We start from the raw sequence: 22,019 nt of genomic DNA on the forward strand, positions 1-22,019 counted from the left end.
TTTTAAGCAGTATTTAGCAACCTCAAAGAAGGTAAATCTTAGTTTCTTCGATGTCAATACTAAAAGGGCCCTGAGAGCTCATCTAGCCCCAAATGGCTTCCTTCTTCCCATAGACAGATGAGAAAACTGAGGTCCGGAGAGAGGATATGACATGGCAGGGCCATTTAAAGGGTTTGTTCCAGGGTTTGATTCAGGCTCCTTTCTTTCTGCTGTTTTCCCAGACTATTCCAGGCCACAGGGCAGCTCAGCAACCAGAGGGACTGCCAGGCCTTTAGAATCCAACCCTCTCATTGTACACAGAAACTGAGCCCCAGGTGGTTTTCCCAAAGTCACATAGTGGCAAAGATGCTTGTTGACCGCAGGTCTCTTGCCTCCATAAAGGAAGGATTGGCCACTGCTACCCGCTGCCAAGTGTCAGTTAGCCAGCAGGAAATAAGACCAGTGGCCTCAGGGGTAAAATGAGCTTTTGGAATCTGAGACCTTGCATAGAGGCTGGCACATTAAGATATGCAGGAATGTTGGTTGATTGAATTGGAGAATCACTGAATTAGTGATACAAATAAGTGTGAGGGGAGGGCTAAGGCAACGGCAGTGCCATTTGTAAAAGTACAAAATCAGGCAGAAAGAAAGAGGACTTCAGATGAGGATCTAAATGATGCAGAAGTCACAAGGGGATTGTGTGTGTGTGTGTGTGTGTGTGTGTGAATGTTAATTCTGTCAACTCTTAGACTTGACCATGAAAACTTGGCTGAAGAGACATTCTGAGACAAAGGGCCTCTGTGCCCAGCTGGCTCAGACCCACGGAGGACAGCTCAGAGGGCTGAGGAGCAGCCTGCTGCTCAGGCCTCCAACTGATATGCGATTGGGACCATCTGCCAACTGTGGGTACTTGGACATGCTTGGCCTGAGGAAAAGTCACCCTGGACAGATGCCCAAACCAAAGAGGCTGGATCCAGCTGGCCTTTCCAGGTCTCAAGTACACACTGATGGTAAGGGTCTCTGCAGAGGCCGCAGGGATGTAGAGGTGGGAGCAGGGGCCATTGTTAACATACAGAAAACAACAACAAAAAGGCTGGAAGGAGATATATCAGAATCTTGACAATGGTCACCTCTGTGAGGTAGATCATAGGTGTTTTTACTGCTTATCTGCTGCCTCTGGGCTTTTTACATTCTCTACAATAAATTATTTTGCTTTGAATAATCAAGAAACATAAAATAAGAAAAATAGACACTATTTGCCTGTCTTTCTCATTAGACTGTGAGCTCCTTGAGGGCTTGAGGGCTCAAGGAATTATGACTTACTAGTACTTTGATGTTTAGCACTCACGCTGGAAGAGTATAGGAGGTCTGTAAATATTTAAGTGAATGATCTATATGGTCTTCTACTTCAAGCATTTAGGCTCTTATTCAATGCCCACTTTGGCATTGTGCTTGGCTATGTGCTTCCAATGGCCTCAGACTTGGCTATGTGCTTCCCAGGATATAGTTGATTAGAAATGACAACCTGTAAAATGAATGGAGGACCTACTAGAGGTGCCCATTCAATGACAGCAAAACTAATTATTTTTAATAATTATTATAATCACAATAATCTTTATTATTATTATCTTATTTAATTGGGTCCTCATGCCAATCTGTCATTCAACAAACATTGAGCACCTACTATGTGTACAGGATTACTTTCTTTGAAGAGTTTAAATATAAACCTTATTTACAGATGAGCACACAGATTCAGAAAAGTGATTGGCTCTAGTCATATACAGAAATAGGTGGAAAGGCTCAGATTGTTATCCAGTGCTGTTTATTACCCCACAAGGCATTTTTATCAGTTGATAAATATTTGAATGGCTATGGTCTATGTGGCAAACATGCAGACAGACTGGCCGGTAAAAAGAAAGGAAAGTAAGTGGGCGGATAAGCTGGTAGACAGGTAAGCAGGGACGTAAGTTCCCTGGTCTTGAGAATTGAGTAGAGGCAAACACATTGACCCCAGGGAGAAGTGAGTGCTCACAGCAGAACCAAAACAATGGAGAGAGAAAAATTTCAAAGCAAACCCATACCTCTGCTGTACATTACAACCTAATACAGAGTTTGAGTATTCAAGAAACTTTGTATTTTGTTTAAGGTTCTCTATACAAGGGGCGCCTGGGTGGCTCAATTGTTAGGGTCTGCCTTCAGCTCAGGTCATGATCCCAGGGTCTTGGGATCAAGCCCTGCATCGGGCTTCCTGCTAGGTGGGAAGCCTGCTTCTCCCTCTCTCACTCCCCCTGCTTGTGTCTCCTCTCTCATTGTCTCTCTCTGTCAAATAAATAAATAAAATCTTAAAAAAAAAAAAAGATTCTCTATAGAAGAGGTCAGAGTCTTTTACAATGTTTACAAAAAGTTTCCATTGAAAGTGGTAGGTAAAATGTTGGCACCCAAAGAACTAAACTTTAGTTCTTCTAGCAAATTTTCTTTTGCAAAATAAAATCTGATGATGCTGGATAAATGTTGCAGATATATTTTAATGTAATTATACAAGCATTTTCTAAAGGACCTATTGTATCCCAAGTTCAAGACTGGGTGTTGAGGAAGGCACAACTTTTATCTTCAAGGCTAAAAATATTTCTCTCTCTTTATCTTTGATGTTATATATCTTTGTATACATATACACATGTGTACAGATTCTGCTTCAAGTAGTATTTATTGAGCACTTACAATGTGCCTGACATTGTGTTGCATGCTATTTTATTTAATTCTCCCAGAGACTCAATGAGTTAGGTTACCTCTTTCTATAGACAAAGAAACTCAATCTCAGCAAGGTTAAAGATATTCCTAAAGCTTGTGGTGGAGATGAGTCCCTAGCCCAGTCTTTGGATTTGAGCTCCATCACAAGCTAGACATGGTAGGAGGTGCAATGTGGAGATAAGTTCATTTGACATAGGAATCATGGTTATGTGGCCTCCTTGGTTTTTCTCTCTACAAACTTGGATATGATTATGTGCTTATATCAGCTAGATGTACAAGGTTTCCAAACTCCTGTTACTTTTTGTTGATTGGATCTCTGGGGACATACAATATTTGACCAATGTGAAGGACAAACTTATCAGAGGAAAAAAGATAGTAGCATCCAACCTTCGTTGATACGCAGGTCTCTTGCTCTCAGTTAGTAAGAGCTCTCCTTGAGCTGGCCCCTATTTACTTTCCTCTCTTCTTCCCTGAAAACTATACAGTACTCTTTGCATTTCCCTTGAAACACCATGCTCTTTGATGCCTCTGGGTCTTTTTATGTGCAAGTTATTCCATTTAGAACACCCACTCCTCACCTTTTCTGCCTTTTCAATTCTTACTTCTTCAGGCTTGCATTCTCTGAAGTCCACCCTGTCTTTGGAGAGCAGACAGTGCTTTTCTGAATTTCACTGTCCTTGTGCTTCCTTCTATCACTGTCCTTACCACACTGTATTGTAACTCTCTACTTGTCTGTCTCTTCCACCAGACTCTGAGCTTTCTGAAGCTCATAGGTCCCTAAAGGGAACTTGTCAGATTCACGTCTGTGTGCCTAGTGCCTTGCACAAAGTGAATATTCAAGAAATATTTGTTGAATGAAGGAACAATGAACCCAGAGCCAGGGTGCAGAAGAACTGGGTTCTAATCTCAGCTCTGCAGCTGACAACTTTGTGTCTGTAAGCAAGTCATTTCCTTCTCCAGGCTTCAGTTTCCCTGCCTGTAATATGAGGTCAGACGAAATGACCACTAAGAGTCATTCTGGCTTGAGCCTTCTGTGATGTTTAGATGTTATGATGCTAAGAAGAAAAGTCTAAAACATTAAAGTTGAACTTTATTAACCATGTGACACTGTTCTCCTAACAAGAAAGGCTCCTTATTTTGGAACATCTTTAATTGTGTCAGGTTTGATTTGTATCAATACTGTTCACCCAGAAAAATAATTACTCATAAGAAGTTCTGAGTTCTGCCCTAACCTTTCTTACCATAGAGTTCAAGATTAAAGTTGTACAACTGTTTCTACATACTCGTTAAATTCAATGAACATTTGTCAAATGGATTAACAAATGGGTCAATCTTATTTGCAAAGCTGAGAATCTTATGGAATAGGCAAAAGGTAAGGTCATACATACATCCATTCAGCCATTCAACAGATATTTTGGCAATTAACTCTGTGTGAGATACTGGGACACAATGGTAAGTAAAATAGCTACGGAACTTACCAGCCTGGTGGTGTCTGGGGAAGACAGACATTACTCAAATTATATGCAAATAATTTTATTAATTACAAACTGTAAAGGACTATGTCTCTTACCTTTGCTGTGCACTCTTTAGGTTATAAAGGGCTTTTCACACACTTCACCTCATGGGAAGCCATATAGCATAAGGGTTAAAAGTAACGATTTTAGTGTTGTATAGGGCTGGGTCTGAATCTGGCTTGCCCACTTACTTACAAACTGGGCTCTTGGACAAGTTTCTAAGCTTCACTTTTCTCATCTTTTGAATGCGGGAAAAATAGCACATTCATCACAGAGCTATCATGAGAATGCAATGAGCTAATGCATGGGAAGCACTCAGCACAATGCTTGACATATGGTTGCTGAACAGTAGCTGTTAGTATGATTATACAATTTTTTGTTCTTCATAGCACTTTTCCCTGCATCTCCCTCTTATTCCAGAAGAAAGGCCGGGTCTGAAATCAGACAGGTTCATATCTCAGATCCACCACTTACTAGATACAAAATGAAACTAATAGTATCTTTTCACAGCATTATCCATCGGAGTAAATGAGGAGAAATTTTTAAGGGACCCACACGAAGGCCAAACATATAACAGGTCTTTTGACTTTGGTATTAATCCTTATCCTTCATGGGACAAATTGTGGTCAGGGAAGTGGTAATCACTCCAGTCTAACCACAGCAACGTTAGATGGAAAGGAGCTCTTGGGGCCCCACTGTCAGGAGTAGTGGGTGAGGTGGCCACTGAGATGTCTTGGCCTGTCTAACACTGAGATCTTGGGAGGGATAGGGGAAGACCGGGGAAAGCAAACCCACTCCCTGGGCCTCATGGGGGAGGTAGTTGAGTTGTTAGGTTTGAGTCACAGGAGCTGACAGAACCAGCTCAGAGTGATCTTCCAGGATGTGCGATAAAGTGGGGTTTTCAGGGGCAGAGCTAAGGCAATAACCCTAGATATTGGGTAGTGGAATTTGAGAAATACCCATTCAGCTGTGGGGAGAGATGAAATGAAGGCTACACCCAAGGCTTCTTCCATCTCAAGCTGCCAAATTGCCCTGTGACTCTTGGACCCCTGTGGGACCGGGAAGTGGGAGTCAGCATAAAATCAGAAAGAAGGAGGCATAAAATCAGAAAGGCACTGAATGTTTGGATGGAGTGCCAGGTCCCAAAAAGAATGCCTCTTTGTCTGTAGGCCATCTATGCCAAAGCAAAACAAATTTATCAGCATCTTCTCAAAATTGCAAGGGAGAGTCTAAAAAGTTTAAGCAATAAAAAAGGGCAAATGGAAATTGATTCTTTAATATCATCATTACTAATTCAAGAAGTATAAAATGGTATTACTAATCTCTTTACTTGAGGTGAAGTGATTTTATTATTTTACCTTATTAGACATAAATATGTATAATGGCTTTGTTCCCCTAGCCATATTTTTTCTATTTTTAAGAGAATGCCTCACGCCTTTCAACCATACATTGCCATGGTGGTTTTTAGGACTTCACTCCTACAGAGGAGGGTAGGTGGAGCATTAATGTGTACGTGGCTCAAATATTTGGTAGTCAAGCCTTTCCACATGGTAGGGCACAAATGGTAGAGTTTAGGCATCAAATAGTGAATGGGATTTCAGAAATATCAGAGTTATCCCATGATATTCCCTTACTGTTCCTGCAGGCTTGGTCAGCCTTAGCTGCATCTTACTGTCTTTAAGAAAACACAAATCAGGGGTGCCTGGGTGGCTCAGTTGTTAAGCGTCTGCCTTCGGCTCAGGTCATGATCCCAGGGTCCTGGGATCGAGCCCCGCGTGGGGCTCCCTGCTCAGCAGGAAGCCTGCTTCTCCCTCTCCCACTCCCCCTGCTTGTGTTCCCTCTCTCACTGTGTCTCTCTCTGTCAAATAAACAAATAAAATCTTTAAAAAAAAAAAAAAGAAAGAAAACACAAATCATTCTATATGTTCCTTAATTCTTCTTTACCCCATGGATGGATGGAAAAAGTGACGGGTGGAATCTAAACTTATGCTGGATTATGGTAATTTCAGTTTACCACAGGAAAATTTTATGGAGACAAAGGAAAGGATAAAGGTAAATGCTGGAATTCAGCAATATACTAATTGACTGGAAAAAAGTTCTGACTTTTATACAATTGTTTTTACACATGTTATCAATTCATTTCTCTTCATTAGAATAAAAAAAGTAGTAGATGGAAAAGAATGAACTGTCCACAAAAATAATAATGTCCACTTATTAAATAACAGGTATTCAGGGGCACCTAGGTGGCTCAGTTGGTTAAGCGTCTGCCTTTGGCTGAGGTCACGATCCCAGGGTCCTGCTCAGCAGAGAGCCTGCTTCTCCCTCTTCCTGCCACTCCCCCTGCTTGTGCTCTCTCTCTCAAGTAAATAAATAAAATCTTTAAATAACAGGTATTCAAAACTAAACTCTTAGACCCATTATCCCCATTAATCTTCCTAACAACTTCATGAGATGGTTACTATTATGTTCCCAGTTTTGCAGAGGGGCCCCAGAAAGGATGGGTAATTTGCCCAAAGCTATATACACAGCTAGTGAGAGGCAGAGCTGAGATTGGATTCTAGGTCTGACTCCAGGACTGTGTTCATTACTGCTGGACTAGCCTGCTTTTCCCCCACCCTGGGATTTTTTATATAACACTGTACTTGAAACAGGGAAAAGCACTGTATAACCTCCAAATGTTGCTTTCCCCTAGAGCAGCTTGATACAAAGGAGAGTGGAGCAGACAGACCTAAGGCTAACTCCCATGACTCACTAGCTGCATAATTTGGGCAAGTCTTTTCACTTCTCTGAGCCTTGATATTAGATAGAGATGATAATCATCAACTGCCATGCTCATCAGACAGGGCTGCTAGAAGAGCCAAATAATATAATGAGGGAAGGGGGAGCTCTGAGGACAAGGTCTACAAGCAAGGTTTTATTTATTTATTTTTTTGTCTGAGAAAGCTTTTATCCTATAAATAGAATCCATTGATTGTCCCCAGGAGTAACTTCCCATCTTTTCTCTCCTGGCTACTGTTATGAATCTCATTTTCATGTTTATTGAAGGACAGAATTACAAACTGGCTTGAGCATTTAAAATCTCATTTAAATCCACTCTGGAAAATTGTTTCCAAAGGAGAGAGAATTGCAGACGGGGTGACTCGTGGGATGTCAGCTTCTTGGTGGCTCTGGGGGTAGTCTGCATAGCCACCCATTTCCCCTCAATTTGATTTCTTGTGTGTTGCTCCTCATGTCTCATCTCGCTCAAGTTCATTAGGTTCCCCTTGGTTGTCTAGAAGGGCTCTTGGGTACAAATGAGGCTCAGTAATGGGGGGGATTGTGTTGGACTACATAGCAGGATCTGGTAGAGCCGAGATTCTGCTCATGGTCTTCTGCTTATGGGTTCAGTGCTCTTTTACTTGGGCCCACACCCTTTCCCTAAAGTCTTCCCTGGCTACTCTAGCCTCACGTGAGGTCTTCGGGAAGTAAGCATACTCTTTAAACTACAGACAGTTCCTAATGCAATACAGACATGAAAGTGCTTAGCACTTAGCACTGGTGTGCAGTAAGCGCTTCAGAGACAGCTGAATCAGGAGCTGTGCTTCTTCTATGCAATTTAACACTTATTTATTGAACACTTCTATGCCAGGCCTTGGCCTAGACGCTAGGAACATAAAGATGCCCCTGCTCTTCAGAAGCTTAAAAACTATTCAAAGAGACTGAAATAAACCTCCTTGCAACCTAGTGTGACCCAGGGAAGTACAGAGAGCTATGGAATCATGGAAGATGGATCCTCTCTAAGCACGAATAATGATAGCCCTTTGCATTTTATGTTGGCAGTTTACAAAGTGCTTCTCACAGCTCTTACTCATTTGACTTTCATGGGATCCCTATGAGGTAGGAATAATTATCCACATTTTCTGATGAGGCAACTGAGGCTCAGAGAGTTAAAGTGACAGACAAAGTCAAACCAGTAAGCTGGATAGCAGCATGCAGCATGGGATAACGGAAAGACCGCTGACTTGGAAGTCAGGAGACTTGGCTTCTGTGTCTGCCATTTGTGACAATGTGATCTTGGATAATTTTCCTTCTCTGGGGCTTAGTTCCCTCATCTATAAGATAATGTACTTAGACTAGAAATGTTCTGTGAGTCTCGGGATAAACAGGGCCTTGTTTTGTAAAGCTGCAGAACAGTATTTAACTATCTTGAAAATTGAAGGCAGAATGGTATAAGGGGGAGAAACATGGATTAAAATCCCAGTTTAGTTCCTTATTTGCCATGTGGGCCTAGGCATGTCACTCCACCTCCCTATAACTCAGACTCCTAATTTGTAGAGATAATACCCATTTTGCAGAGTTCCTCTGAGGCTTGAATAAGGTAATGTGTCCAGCATAGCACCTGGCGCATAGTAGGTGTGTAAGAAAGTACCAAAGATTGGTGAGACCGAGTACTGGGTCTCTCTGGCTGTTCTTTGAGTATTTAAGCCTAAAGATTCTGTGCTCTCTGCTCCCAGGTCTCCAGACCAGTGAAAATGCCAAGTTTTGTGCCCTTTCATCCAGGTTTAAGCCATTCAGCATGAGAATAACACCTTGGTGGTTCAGTTTTCAGTAAAACATGAGCAAGGCATCGATTGTGGTGGCGGGTATGTGAAACTCTTTCCTGACACCCTGAACCAGGAGGATGTGCATTCAGAATCCGAGTATTACATCATGTTTATAAGCTTTCTGATAGCAGTCAGTATAAGCCCCATGAGGTCTTAATGAGAGCCACTGTAATTATTGAAGAGACTCAGATTGACCTGAAACAGGAAATTTCTAATTCACCTTCCTACGCAGTAAAATTCTTCAACAACCTGAAAACAAAGCACTTTAAACCTAAGTGTTAGTATAAGTAAACCAAAGAGGTAGAGAGCCACATGGCATTAGAAGGCTGTAGTACAGAGAGACAGTCCCCAGTTCTCAAAAAGGGAGAAAGGAAACATAAACTGTGTAGACAGTCTCAGAATGTACCTACTACAGTAGGCTTTATGCTCTGAAGGAGGTTCCAGCCCTTGATGAGGGAAGGCACAGAAGGTCAAGGAAATCACCTTTATCTAGCATTTATAATGAGTCCAGAGTATTGCATCTCCAACCTCACTATGTCACTAGGCCTCCTTGGGGCAGTCTAGGTCTTACTTCACTCCAACCTTGAATGGTGGTTGAGATTTAAAAAACCAACAAACAACAAAAACTAACCCAACTCCCAAAGCACTGATGAAGAATGTGAATTTTACTGAATGTTTTTACACAAAGTCAGAGGAAAGTGTTGCACCACATTTTGTTACAGCAAAATTTCCTTAAAATTCTCCTTAAACATTTCTTTCTTTTCCTAGGGAGTTTTACATCTCTTGCTTCAAGCCCTTACCAAAATCTTCCTCTTCAGCCTCTTTCCCTTTTTCTGTCTGCACCCCCTCCTCCCAACTCTTTCTCTCTCGTCTTTCAATCTTGTCCATGCATAGAATGATATAGCACTCTGGGGGCCTAAATGCCCCCAGAGTGCTATATCATTGCCCATCTCTATTCTCTTCAGAATCCACCCTCATCACAAGGAGTTTATGTGTGTGTGTGTGCGAGGTGGTTGTATAGGGAAATTGAAAATAAATTTTCAAATGTGATTTTTTTCATATGAATATTATTTTTTCAATGGTCAAACAATCAAACCATTTTCAGCTGTTATCAGGTCCATTTTACAGATGAGGAAACAAAGGCAAGAAATTTGCCCAAGGTGAGTAAGTGGGAAGCCAGAATTTGAACCCAGTCCATTTGGCTTAAAGCCTGTGCTTTTTTCTATTCTATACTTTGCCTTCTATTTGGTGGGGACACAGGCAATGTGAATTGTTTTTTAAAAGGCAGAATGAAAGACATACTTTAAAAAAGATATTGGTGAGGAGCTATGAGACCACAAAAGATGCACGACTCAGTCCAACTGGGGGCTTTTTGGAGGGGGTATTAATTGCTCTTTGAAGAATGAGTTAGATTTTAATAGGCAGAGAAGGAGGTGGAGGGAATATAATGAAGACAGAGGAAGCTGTGCAAAACTTCAGACACATGAAATAGAAATGCAAGTAGAAAAATGATGAGACCAATATGGCTAGAGCACCGTGTGTGTGTGTGTGTGTGTGTGTGTGTGTGTTTAGGATAGTCAGAGAGCAATAACATGGGGAATGAGGTTGAAAAACTAGGTTAAAACCTATTCTCAGAACTTTGTCACATTAAGCTCTCTAGGCTCAGAGCCACTGATCAACAATTGCCTCTGAAGTTTTCACAAAGCAGAAAGAACCCCAGGCTCTGTTTCTCGGTTGGCTTGGGCTGAATCCCAGCAATGCTACTTATTAGCGCTTTGACCTTGGGCGAATTGCTTAACTTTTCTGAGCCACAACTTTCCCAGCTAAAGGTGGAGATAATAACAGCTGCTAAATGGAGAGAACTAAATGATTTGATATAAGGTACCCTGGCACAGGAGGGGCTTTCTGATTGGGTTTGGTCAATGGAAGCCTTGGCAGGAGATCAGAGGGAGGCAAGAAAGCTGTGTCTCTCAACTGAAAGGCACAGCCTCCCTCCTGGCCATCCTCCCCAAGGGACTTTTTTTCTTCCAGGTTCTGGTAACTACTCTTGCTCCTTGCAAGGGTAGGGGTAGGAATAGCCCTACTGTTGCTAGCTGACAGCACAGTACTATTCCTATGTCTTCCCAATGTCCTGCCCCCTTCTTTGTAAATAGTTCCTTTATTAAATTCCCCTCAAGGAATCCTAAATTAGAGTGTGCTATTTATTTCTTGCTGGGACCCTGATTAATACATAGGCTATGTCTGTCTTAGCCTCAGACCTGGCAAACTGCCTAAAAATGATATAAAATCACGCATTAGGATTTAATTTCTAGGCCCTGACATCTGTGGCTTTGGCAACAACAAAATACAGGTCATCTTTTGCTACCAAGGGAAATACCATGAGAACAAAAAGACCATCAAATGCAGGGTGAGTATGTGGGCTGGTCCTCAGCCTGGGGGGGAAGGATAAGCATTTTATATATGTTATCTCACTTGATCCTTACAAGAACCCTATAAATTAAATACCATCAGAAAATAGATATAGAGGGGTGCCTGGGTGGCTCAGTCAGTTAAGCGTCTGCCTTCGGCTCAAGTCATGATCCCAGGGTGCTAGGATCGAGCCCCACATCAGGCTCCCTGCTCGGCAGCAAGCTTGCTTCTCCCTCTCCCGCTCCTCCTGCTTGTGTTCTCTCTCTCGCTGTCTCTCTCTCTCAAATAAATAAATAAAATCTTAAAAAAAAATAGATATAGAGAAGTGCTACAAATTATAGAAGTTCACATAGGAGCAGTTTCTAAAAGCCTAGGAAGTCAGATAAGGTTCCCGCTTGGAAGAATATTTGGCAAGGTCTATTTGCCCACTACTAGATATTGAAAGGATGGGGGAGATGGGGAGTGCTGAGCTTAAATATGGGTGATGGGTATATCTTAGTAACATCTGGTTAGAGAGATCTAGGTTGGTTGGAGGATAGTAGCTGGATTTTATTAACAACTCAACAGGCATTCACCAATGCCAACTTTGTGTTGGGCCTTGGGCTAGGGATAGAGTGAGCCAGACATGGCCCCTGACCTCACAGAACTCACAGTCCAGTGAAGGTACAAATCAAAAAAGGACAGGACTGCTTAGTTTGCTGAGGGTCTGGGGAAGCACAGAAGAAGCCCCCTACATAACCTGGAGACTCAGGAAATGCTTTTTAGAGGATTTCCCTGTGCTGAGTTTTGAAAGATGAGCATGAATTGGTTTTGTGAAAGAGTGACAATTTTAGGGAGGATTTAATTCCTGGAAGAGGTAATCACATGAAAAAAGTCAAGAAGACTTGAGAAATTTGCAAGAAATTTGGCACAACTAGAGTGCCAGAGAGGAGCAGGAACTGAGTCTAGAAAAGCCCGTAGGACTTGAGTCATTAGAGAACTTGTGTTCAGGCTCAAGGCCTTTGTTAGCAGGACTGTACATGCAGGGGCTTCCTGAGGTCCTCCTCTGGGGTAGGTCTTGTGCTGGAAGCTGCAGACACAACAAATGAGTCAGACATGACCTCTCCAGTCGAGAAGCTTACAATCTAGGGGGAGAGACAGAAAAACAGACAAGATCAGAGAATGAACAGAGCCATGATGGAAGAAGGGTAGGGGCTAGGAGAAACCAAAGGAGTGTGTACTTAGGAGAATGAGATCCAGAGTCTCTATTGGGGTTAACCACTGAAATGGGATGAGAGATGTGGTGAAGTATGTTTGTGTATATGTGGGGGGTGGCATTCAGGAACTGTTTTCAGTGGTGCATTTAATGTTTGAGGTCCAAAGATGTCCAATATGGGCTGAAATATTCCCCATCCCCTTTCTAGATCAATAAAGACATTGACCTATACACTCTGATCATTTGCCCCAATGCTACTTATGAGGTCAAAATCAATAACTAGCAAGTGGCAGCTGGGGTTCTGGAGGATGACTGGGACTTCCTACCTCCCAGGAAGATAAAAGACCTCTGTGCCTGGAAACCAAGGAAATGGGATGAATGTCTGCAAATAGAGGATCCTAAAGATAAGAAGCCTGAGATCAGACAGTGTTTGTCAGGGAAGCAGGTGGAGAGGTCAGCTATGGGGCTGGGAAAAAAAGTCTGGGGAATAGAAGCAGAAACTGGGGCATTAATCCCTCAAGGAGGTGTCCAGCTAAGTATTGGTATCCAAAGAGGTGTGGAGGAAAGAGGAAAGTAAGTCACATTTGTTGAGACATTATTGATCCTTCTGTCAGCCTCTGTGAACAGTGTGCTCTGAATAAGGAAACTGACACTTAGAAAATGAAGTGACTTGCCAAGTACATATACATTAGCACCAGCATTTGAACCTGAATCTCTGATTCCAGAGTTATTGATATGGGGAGTGTATGGAGTATATTCACTGATTTATTATCATTCACTGGGAAGCTCTACTAGATATAGCTATGGATAGGACAATCCAGGGATTGAGAATCCTCCTGGGATTCAGAATCTTTTTCTCTCAGAAGGTTTTTTTTTCTCCTGTATTGGGTTTGTTTACAGAATCTTGAGATGGGCTTTCATAGGGGTAAGGACAGGAGGGTGGCAGGGTTAAGGAGCCAGGTCTAGCCTGACTATATGGATCCCAGTTTCATCCCAGCCCACTCACCTGTCCTCAAGGAGGAACATTTTGTTTTAGGACTGGGAGGACTTTGAATACATCCCAGACAGAAACGTCAAGAAGCCAGACGACTGGAATGAGGCAATGGATGGGGAGTAGGAAGGACCTCTGATACCAAACCTGAAGTATAAGGTGAGGGCGCCTCTCCTTGCAATGGGTATGAGAAATAAGACAGAAGAGATGTAAGGTTTAATTAATAGAAAAGAAACTCTGAGATCCTGTGGTCTTCTCTCACCACGCCCCACCACCCACTGCCCATAAGACTGCAGCCTCATCTGGGCCCTCCTCTCAGGGCTGTGCCTCCCTGGGACAGGGTGTTCTGGTAAAGGTCAATGCTGGAAGGGGGAGGTCCAGGAAGTGCTAGACAAGGGGTTTGTCCAGAGTGGTAGAAAGCAGCTAAAGGAACATGGTCAAAACAGGAAATGGGTCTGGGGTCAGGAACCGGAAATCTCAGCACTGCTCCTGAAAGGGAAAAGTGGGACATGAATGAACCAAAGGTGTCAGGGGTGGGGATGGGGAACTTCTCTTCAAGGGCTAACTCCTGACCTCCTATCAGAAGTGAGAAGAAACTAAAGAAATCAGCGATCAAATGGTCCAGAGATAAAACGACACCAGCATGATTTTATTTGGCCACAGTTTCCTGTTTTACATATCAGGAAGAGAATGGCCCCAAGTCCCAAAGTCCTTAAATGGTGTTCCCTGTGAAGCTACATTTTCTTAATTTCGTGAAGAATTTAGGCACAGAGATGGGACCAGGCTCAGAATGGGTTTCTGTCACCTTGTTCAGCTCCCTCTAGGCAGAAAGGAGAACTTGGAGGAGTCTCATGCATTAGCTCAAAAAAAGAGAAAGAAACTACAGGAATCCTGCTCTGGTACACAATTGTCTTTATGAATTGATTGGTCTTATGGGAAAATACCGATGCCGTGTTCACTCTTTGGTTCTTTGTTTAGGGACAATGGAAACCTCAGATCATTAACAATCCCAATTACCAGGGGGAGTGGATTCATCCAGAAATAGACAAACCTAAATGTAAGCCTGACCCCACCATTTGTCACTATTAGAACATCAGAGTTCTTGGCCTGGACCTTTGGCAGGTAAAGTTCTCTGGGCTCAGAGCCACTGATCAACAGTCCCTCTAAAGTTTTCATAAAGTGGAGCTGCAGGCTAGAAATCACAAGACTTGAACGAGTCTTGATATTTCTAAGCCTCAAACTGCTCATCTTTAAAATGGGACTAATTATATTTGTCCTGATAACAACAATAGCTAAAATGTACTGAGTCCCTACCATGTACCAAGTACCATATTAGAGACTTTGCAAATACTACCTGATTCTCACTATGAAATCTCCTATTTCTAAATGTGAAAACTGAGGTTCAGAAAAGATAAATAATTTGCTCAAAGACACATTTGGTGAAACGAAAAGCTGAGATTTGAGCGTAGGTCTTTCTGAGGCCAGATTCAGGCTTCCAGTACTTTATATTGCCTTCCAGTACTTTATATTGCCTTGCTGGTCCTGCATGATTCTTGGGGCTAATTTTGGGCAAAGGGAATCATCAGAGATGTGGTAAAATTTTGAAATATTAAAATCCCCAGGGGCACCTGGGTGGCTCAGTTGGTTAGGTAGCTGACTCTTGTTTTTGGCTCAGGTCATGATCTCCAGGTCCTGGAATGGAGCCCGGCTCAGGCTCCCCACTCAGTGGGGAGTCTGCTTCAGGATTTTCTCTCTCTGTCCCTCCTGCTGCTCTCTCTCTCTAAAATAAATAAAATCTTTAAATAAATAAAAAATAAATAGGGGCGCCTGGGTGGCTCAGTTGGTTAAGCGACTGCCTTCAGCTCAGGTCATGATCCTGGAGTCCTGGGATCGAGTCCCGCATCGGGCTCCCTGCTGAGCAGGGAGTCTGCTTCTCCCTCTGACCCTCCCCCCTCTCATGCTCACTCTATCTCATTCTCTCTCTCAAAATAAATAAATAAAATCTTTAAAAAATAAATAAAAATAAATAAATAAATAAATAAATAAATAAATAAATAAATAAAATACCCAGACAGATGTCAGATGTGATTGACCCAGCCATGATGGCAATTCTTTTTTAAAAAAAATTTTTTTTAAGATTTATTGATTTATTTTACAGAGAGAGAGAGTGAGAGAGAGTACAGGGAGGGGCAGAGGGAGAGGGTGGGTGAGAATCTCAAACAGACTCCCTGCTGAGTGTGGAGCCTGAAGCAGGGCTCTATCTCATGACCCTGAGATCATGACCTGAGCCAAAATCAAGAGTCAGATGCTCAACTGACTGAGCCGCCCAGGGGCCCCATGATGGCAATTCTTGACCTAGCCTTTCTCTCTCTTCCAATCATCTTTCCTGGCTCTGGTTGGAAGGGAAAGAGGAGGGCTCAGATACTCAGGCCTTCATGGAGTTGTTCTCTCTCTCTGTCTCTCTCCCCTGAGACCTGTTATTGAAGATGGGAAGGATTCTTTCCCAACTCAGGGGAGAAGAGAGCACCTCAAGTGCTGGCCCTAGAATGAAGGCCTTAGCCCAGAAGGCCTCTGAAAGACTACAATCTATACAAAAAACAAACAAAAACAAAACCCCTGCAATCTACATAGTCTTGGAATTCCCTTGGAGAGTAAGGGAATTCACTTTTGTTAAACACAGACCTGGGATCAATGCTTTACCTATGTTACCTCCCTTAATTCTCATAACTCTGTAAAATAAGTACTATTGTCTCTTATTATCCCATTTTACATTTGACAGAATTGAGACTCAGGAACGTCAAGCGATGCACCCAAGAGCACACAGCTAGCGCATGGTAGAGACAGGAATCAAACAAAGGTCTGTCAGCCTTTATTTACTACTATACAATAGAGCCTCTAGAAACTTGTCTTTGAGTGTATCCTGGAAGGTTCCATAGCCAGGGAAATCTGAATCTGACCAGCCAGGGAAATCTGTCTATAGTACAGGGCTGCCAAAGGGCTCTTGGACAGACACCCACTATATGAAGTTTTCTTGGTTTATTTATTTTCCACTTTATTTATTTCCACTTTCTTGGTTTCCTGGCTCAGTGAGACCAGCATAGGAGTGCAGGGATATAAATTGCCACATGCACAGCAGGGGTTCAGGAAAGAAGGAGGGGAGGGAGGAAGGGAGGGAAGGAAGGAAGGAAGCAAGGAAGACATGTCCTTTCCTTCCTTTCCTATCTGAAGAATGTGAATACAGTTTGCACAAGTTCCCATTGTTATCTCTTTTTTCAGTTGTCTCTTTTTAATAAATAATAAGAACTTTCTATATCTTGTGTAAATATGTGGTCATGTTAATATGTCTAATCTGATTGTTTCCTTAAAATGCATTGTAGTTTTTTTCACTGAAAACATTAAGGTATACATTTAAAACTGTATCTTTGTTAAAAATTTTGTACAAAATTTTAAAATGATTTGGCACTAATTGTTTTGAGTTGTATCAACTTCTCCAAGCAGGCAAACCTTCTGTCTGAGAATTTAAACCATGCTGAAGGAATGCTTCTCACACTTTAATGTGCATATGAATCACTGGAGGATCTTATTAAAATGCAGATTCTGATCCAGCATGTCTGGGATAAAGCCTGAGAGACTACATTTCTAAAACTTCAGCATTATCTCTTTAGATTGTTGTTTTTCTTGTGACAAAGTTCTGCATCATGCTCACATTATCCTTGCAGGCATCCTTTCCTTCTCGGTTCTAATCAGGTCTGATACTCCTAGGTCTTACTTCACCCGACACACTTAACCAACTGGACACATCCAGTTTACCACTGGATCCCTGCACCTTATTGGAAAAGCCTAGTGACTTTCAGCCTGGAGATAGGTGGGAATTCCCTCACCTGTCCCGGCCCAGCTGGGGTTTCCAGCCTTCAGAGGCTCTGTGAGCCCAGTTGTCCTCCTGGTGGGACCTAGCCTAGAAAGCTGGTCAACTTTCCTGCCTGGTCCCTGACCCTTTCACCCTTTGTTCTGACTCCTCGATACACAATCCCCTTGCTTTTGTTGTTGTTGTTGTTTTTAAGCAGAAGTAGTTGCATCGTTTCATCAGGTAGAGGCTGGGAAAAGATGGCCACAAAGAAAGAAAATTCTTTCTCTTGGGTGCCAGGGTGGCTCAGTCAGTTAAGTGTCTGCCTTCTGTTCAGGTCATGATCCCAGGGTCCTGGGCTTGAGCCCCACATTGGGCTTCCTGCTCAGCGGGGAGTCTGCTTCTCCATCTCCCCCCCCCCCCCCCCCCCCCCCGCCCCACACACACTTGTGATCTCATACTCTCTCTCAAATAAATAAATAAAATCTTAAAAAAAAAAAAAAAGAAAATTCTTTCTCTTACTTTTGGGACCTCTTACGATCTTTGAAGGAATAATGACACAGAAGGCAATGATGTAGCTAAGCCACAAAGCAAACACATTGATGTCCCTTAAGTAGTATGGTCTGTGAGGCTGGAGGACTACTTACCATCTCCCTTTTACTGATGAGGAAGAAGAGAGCTCAGAGAGGTGACTTGACTTGTCAAGATGCGATAGCCAGTAAAGTGCCCAAACCTACACTCTTTCCATTTTATGATTCCAGTGGGATATAGCACAGGAAACAGGTAACTTTCAGTGAGCTAACTTTTCAGGCTTTACAGTCTAACCAGGTGCTTTCTTGTGCATTGTTTTCTTCTAAGAGCTGTATGAAGAAAGCAGGTAAGGTCCAGTTTCTTCCATTTGTCAGATGAAAACATGGAGGCACAGAGAGGATGTATGTAGACCAAGATCATTCCACTAGCAAGTTTTAGGAAGCAAAACTGGCCCTTGTGTCCTGATTTTTAATTGAATGCCGAACCATGAGTTTAGTGTGAGGGGGATGGGAATAAAGGGGCACTGAAGAGAACAGGGAAGATTAGAAATATTTTTTGTGGGAGTAAGGAAAATGGAAGAGCCAATAAATGAGCTGTTCTCTAACCAAAACTGCTGATAACTCAAAAGAGAAAAAAAAATCACAAAGGTAAAAAAATCTCTTAAAGTTGTACAAGGAATTATTAAAACCAGCTAAAAAATGGCTCAGAGCAAATAACAATCTCTATTCAAAGCAGCTATTTTGTCATTTATTCTATTGGAGGCAGGGTTGGTGGGATGATATAAGCCAAATAAAAGTCTTCTCATCAAAACAAAACAAAACAAAACTTTTTTCAAACCTTGGAGGAGGGACACATGATAACTCATGTTGCAAACTTTCTTTGGGTCACACAACTGCTCCCACACAATTAACTAACATACTGCTAAAGCAAAGAAATACAGAATGACCCTCTTTTTGCTCCTTCTGAAACAGATCCAGATATTGAAAAGTTATGATAATTATTGCGATTTACTGAGTGACTATTATCTGCCAGACACTGTGTTTTACATATATTATTTCTAATTCTTATGACAACACTGCAAGGGAGTTATTCTCAATATTTTACTTATGAGGGAAGAGGCTCAGGAGAGTTGAGTAATTTGCCCAAAGTCATACAGCTAGTATGTGGTTGAGCTGGTCTGTCTGACTCGATGACTCATGCTCACTGTATTCTGTTCCTTTATCGTTAAATTAACACACACTGGACTTATATATATGCCATTGACTTAGTTCATCTTTTCCTTTAATTGTAAATACTAAATATATTATTTTAAGAAAACAGAGAAATATGGTAGAGAATCTAAGTTCTGCTCATACTTCTTGTCAACCCTTTTTCTTTTGTTCTCTTCATTTTTCTGATTACATTAAAGAGAGAATCTTTAAAAGGGCATCTCCAGGTGGCATCAAAGGTAGGTCCCATCAGTATGAGCTGGGGCAAGAGCCACTGGGCAGCAATTTGGAGCCTAGTAAAGTGATGAAAATCTCTTCATAATAGTGGTCAGTGGTTTGAGGAACACAAATCTTGGGAACTAGTAAATTAACTTCCTTCTAGAGTGGATCAGCTAAGGTGGTACATTTTGGACCCTCTATATTATTAATCACCTTTGTATTCCCCCATTCTGCCTCAATTATTGATTAAAATCTCTGGGCCCATGGCCTTTGAATTTGCACTTAGCAAGTGAATTTTTAAGCCCTTCAACCTCATTCTAATCCCACTGTTCTCATTTCAATAGGTAAAATCAGGTAGCATCTTTGAAAATTGCCTTCTTACAAATGATGAAGAGTTTGCTGAAGAAGTTGGAAATAAGACCTGAAATAAGAAAAGTAAGGTATTCCCCCACCCTGAATTCCAGATGTCTGACTCCTCAGTTGTGCAGTGTTCTTTACATTTGCAAAAGCAGCCTAATAGTCATTATCTCATTTGCTGGTCACATTTTCCTGAGAGGAGGGGGGAGGAAAGAACTCACATTCATCAGACTTATGTATATGCCATATATATAACAACTTTGTACTTGAGCACTTTCCAAAAGTTATCCCACTTAGCCCTCAAAATCACCTAACAAGACAGATATTACTCCCATTTTTCGGATCTGGGAACTGAGATTCAGAAAGTATATATAAACTGCCCAAGGTCATGCCCAGCCTTAAACTTGGTGAATTAGAAGTCACACTCCTCTGTGTCATGCTCCCTGCTCACAGTGTGGTGATCTAGAAGGCGGCTGCTGAACCTATACCTAAGCATGCCTTGGAGAAAGAAGGAAGGTGTTAGTGGTGTTCACCAGCTTTCCTGCTCTCCTAGAACTGTTTTATGGGTGGAGTAATAATTGGGACAATGGCTTCATGACTACCTGGTTCTGTAGGAAGGTCCATTCAAGCAGGTTTGTGGCCAGTGGCAGGTCTGATTACCCAGTAGGCAGATTAAGCTCATGCTTAGAATACCAGCAAAGCACAAGCACCCAAAAAAACCTTTTTGAGAGACTTTTGTACTTATTATTTCCAAAGAAGCATTGAAGTAGTCATCATGGAAAAATAAAAATCTATGAAGCCTTTTTACACTTTTTAGTCTGGTTTTGTTTTGTTTTTACTTTGGGGTTATCATCTAATATTGTTTTGTTGAGGCAATATTACATATTGGTTAAGAGCATGAATTTTATTTTATTTTAATTTTTTTAGAGAAAAAAATTCTTTATTGAAAAATAAAAGGAAACTAACTCTAACCCAGCCAAATTTACAGATCAAGGGAATTCAGTGCTTATTTATATACTATATCAGAAAAGCTGCTATCTGACATGAAACATTACCGAAGATTAAAAATGATATTGCTAAATATATATCTTTTAAAGAATGATTGCTACACAGTTATAGGATCTATAGTGAATTCCAGTTTCAGTAAGAGCAAGAGCATGAATTTTAGAGTTAGATTGCTGAGGTTCAAATCCAGGCTCCATCACTTACTAGCTGTATGACTTTGTACAAGTTATTTAACCTTTCTGATCTTCAGTTTACTCATCTATAATTTGAGAATGATGATAGCAACTCTCTTATAAGTTCCTGGCATACAGTAAGTGCTCAATGTATGGTACCCATTGTTATTAAACCATACATTCACTCAATAAATATTTATTGAATGCACTGTTATAGGTCCTGAAGATCTATCAGTGAAATAAAATAGAAGTTTCTGTCCTCATGGGGATTACACTCAGTTAGGAAAGACTAACAAGAAACATATAAATAAGTCAATACCATATGTGTGAGATAAGCTATGGAGAACAATAAAGCAATAGAGAAGGCTATGATCATGAGGTTTTTGCTCTTTTATTATAGGGGTGGTCAGGAGAGGCTTCATTGAGTAAACAACATCTAAGAGACTTGGAGGAAGGAGCAAGCCAAGCAGGTATCTGGGGAAGAAAACCCAGGGAGAAAGAATAGCAAATGCAAAGTCACCCAAGTAGAAGCATAACTTGCTTACTCAGGAGTAAGAAGCCCAGCGTGATTAGACCTGAGTGAGAGAGAATGAGAGTAGTTAGGTCCGTATCCCTGAGTAAAGTGGGGAACCACTGGAAACATGTTTAGCAAAGGACTGATATGAACTGGCTCATAGTTTAAAATATTACTCTGGCTGCTATGTTGTAAAAGATGATAGGAATAAAAAAAGACTAGTAGAACAAAGGCAGAAGCAGGTGATAGTGGTGGAGGTAAAAAGAAAAGCTCAGATCCATTTTGAAGGCAAAACTCACAGGAGTGATGGATTAGATAGGGAATATGAGTGAGAGTAAACAAGGGTGGCTCCAGGGTTTTTTACTCAAGTGACTAGAGGATGAAGTTACTGAGATAGAGAACAAAGAAGGAGCATATCTGGGGGTGGGGGTGGGGACAGAAATAAAAGACCATAATTGTTAAATGTTAAGTCACATATGATTATTAGAAATCCAAATGTCAAAGAGGCAATTGAGTATGAGTCTGGTTAAGAAATATAAATTCAGGAATCATAATCAGCCTACAGGTAATACTGAAAACCCCCATGAAGCTGGGTAAAATTCCCTAAGGAATGAGTAAAGGAGATTCAGGGATAAGTTTTGGGGTACCTCAATATTTAGAGATCAAGAAGATAAAGTGGAACAAGCAAACAAGACAGAAAGAGTAGCAAGTAAGGTAGGAAAAGAACCAAGAAAGAGTAGTATCCTATA

At 41.6% G+C, this 22,019-nt stretch overlaps 1 pseudogene; it reads left to right on the forward strand.

Moving 5' to 3' along the window:
* Positions 1–736: 736 nt before the first annotated feature.
* LOC118018976 lies at positions 737–19,646 on the forward strand (annotated as a pseudogene).
* The last annotated feature ends 2,373 nt before the right edge of the window (positions 19,647–22,019 follow it).

Source organism: Mirounga leonina, unplaced genomic scaffold, assembly GCF_011800145.1.
Source record: "Mirounga leonina isolate KUSES-001 unplaced genomic scaffold, KU_Mleo_1.0 Mir_173, whole genome shotgun sequence".
Taxonomy (NCBI): domain Eukaryota; kingdom Metazoa; phylum Chordata; class Mammalia; order Carnivora; family Phocidae; genus Mirounga; species Mirounga leonina.